The sequence below is a fragment of the Salmo salar genome, chromosome ssa11 (assembly GCF_905237065.1).
Source record: "Salmo salar chromosome ssa11, Ssal_v3.1, whole genome shotgun sequence".
Classification (NCBI taxonomy): domain Eukaryota; kingdom Metazoa; phylum Chordata; class Actinopteri; order Salmoniformes; family Salmonidae; genus Salmo; species Salmo salar.
The window spans coordinates 105,477,959-105,480,862 of NC_059452.1; positions in this window are offsets into that span (position 1 = coordinate 105,477,959).

The window sequence follows — 2,904 nt, forward strand, 5'->3', positions numbered from 1 at the left end:
GGGAGTTTGGAATCAACCCTCATTGGACTGACCGCGTCGCCATGACGATGAGGCCTTCCGAGTCCTTCCCGCACGACGACCTCGCAGGCGACCCTTCTTTAGCCACGCCCACTCCGGAAACCTCCGAGGTGGACACGATCACTCCGGAACGCGAAGGAGTTGAGGAAGAAGGAGGGACGACGTACCCGGTAGAAGGGGACGACGCGGAGACAGAGACAGACGGTGAGACGAACGGAGATGTGAGGTATCTCCAGAGGATGAACGAGGGACCGAGGGAAGAAGGAAGTTGTAAGAAAAAGAGGTCTAAGTCAGCGGACATGTGGAGAGACGACAGTCAGGAGTTCTCTCTGTCAGATCTCAGCCAGGACCACCTCACCTCCACTGAAGAGATTATAGATGGAGGAGATGAAGAGGAGGGGGAAGAGGACGAGGAGGAGGAGGAAGAGGAAGAGAGGGCCAGTTCCAGAGGAACTGCAGGTACGTGGAAGCCTCCTCTCCCCCTACAGTCTCTCCCCTCCCTCTATGCTGTCCATCTTTCTCCTCTCTCTCCTCCTCTCCCCCTACAGTCTCTCCTCCTCTCCCCCTACAGTCTCTCCTCCTCTCCCCCTACAGTCTCTCCCCCTCCCTCGATGCTGTCCATCTTTCTCCTCTCTCCTCTTCTCTCCCTACAGTCTCTCCCCCTCCCTCGATGCTGTCCATCTTTCTCCTCTCTCCTCCTCTCTCCCTACAGTCTCTCCCCCTCCCACTATGCTGTCCATCTTGAGGGAGGGGAGAGGGAGGGGAGAGACTGTAGGGAGAGAGGAGGAACAGAGACAGGAACAGAGACAGGAACAGAGACAGGAACAGGAACAGAGACAGGAACAGAGACAGGAACAGAGACAGGAACAGAGACAGGAGCAGGAACAGAGACAGGAACAGAGACAGGAACAGAGACAGGAGCAGGAACAGAGACAGGAACAGAGACAGGAACAGAGACAGGAGCAGGAACAAAGACAGGAACAGAGACAGGAACAGAGACAGGAACAGAGACAGGAGCAGGAACAAAGACAGGAACAGAGACAGGAACAGAGACAGGAACAGGAACAGGAACAGGAACAGGAACAGAAATAGGAACAGGAACAGGAACAGGAAAAGGAACAGGAACAGAGACAGAGACAGGAACAGATACAGGAACAGAGACAGGAATAGCAACAGGAACAGAGACAGGAACAGAGACAGGAACAGACAGGAACAGAGACAGGAACAGAGACAGGAACAGAGACAGGAACAGGAACAGAGACAGGAACAGGAACAGAGACAGGACAGGAACAGGAACAGAGACAGGACAGGAACAGGAACAGAGACAGGAACAGGAACAGAGACAGCAACAGGAACAGGAACAGAGACAGCAACAGGAACAGGAACAGAGACAGCAACAGGAACAGGAACAGAGACAGCAACAGGAACAGAGACAGGAACAGGAACAGGAACAGAGACAGCAACAGGAACAGAGACAGCAACAGGAACAGAGACAGCAACAGGAACAGAGACAGCAACAGGAACAGGAACAGAGACAGGAACAGATACAGGAACAGAGACAGGAATAGCAACAGGAACAGAGACAGGAACAGCAACAGGAACAGAGACAGGAACAGAGACAGGAACAGGAACAGAGACAGGAACAGAGACAGGAACAGAGACAGGAACAGAGACAGGAACAGGAACAGCAACAGGAACAGGAACAGAGACAGGAACAGATACAGGAACAGAGACAGGAATAGCAACAGGAACAGCGACAGGAACAGAGACAGGAACAGGAACAGGAACAGAGACAGGAACAGAGACAGGAACAGGAACAGAGACAGGAACAGAGACAGGAACAGATACAGGAACAGAGACAGGAACAGAGACAGGAACACAGAGACAGGAACAGAGACAGGAACACAGAGACAGGAACAGAGACAGGAACAGAGACAGGAACAGAGACAGGAACAGAGACAGGAACAGAGACAGAGACAGGAACAGGAACAGAGACAGGAACAGGAACAGGAACAGAGACAGGAACAGAGACAGGAACAGGAACAGAGACAGGAACAGAGACAGGAACAGAGACAGGAACAGAGACAGGAACAGAGACAGGAACAGAGACAGGAACAGAGACAGGAACAAAGACAGCAACAGGAACAGGAACAGGAACAGAGACAGAGACAGGAACAGAGACAGGAACAGAGACAGGAACAGCGACAGGAACAGAGACAGGAACAGAGACAGGAACAGAGACAGCAACAGGAACAGAGACAGGAACAGGAACAGGGGCAGGAACAGGAACAGAGACAGGAACAGAGACAGAGACAGGAACAGAGACAGGAACAGAGACAGGAACAGCGACAGGAACAGAGACAGGAACAGAGACAGGAACAGAGACAGCAACAGGAACAGAGACAGGAACAGGAATAGGGGCAGGAACAGGAACAGCGACAGGAACAGAGACAGGAACAGGAACAGAGACAGAGACAGGAACAGCGACAGGAACAGCGACAGGAACAGAGACAGGAACAGCGACAGGAACAGAGACAGGAACAGAGACAGGAACAGAGACAGGAACAGGAACAGAGACAGGAACAGAGACAGGAACAGAGACAGGAGCAGGAACAGAGACAGGAACAGAGACAGGAACAGAGACAGGAACAGGAACAGAGACAGGAACAGAGACGGGAACAGGAACAGAGACAGGAACAGAGATAGGAACAGGATCTGGGGGGAAAAAAGACATGTCATCGTGTACACACTGGAATAGTGAATGGAGGCTGTCCTACCCAGCTATTCCCTGTTCAATCATTCATACAGGTAGACTACAACGGTGTTATAACAGAGCAGGTAGGATACTACGGTGTTATAACAGAGCAGGTAGGATCCTACGGTGTT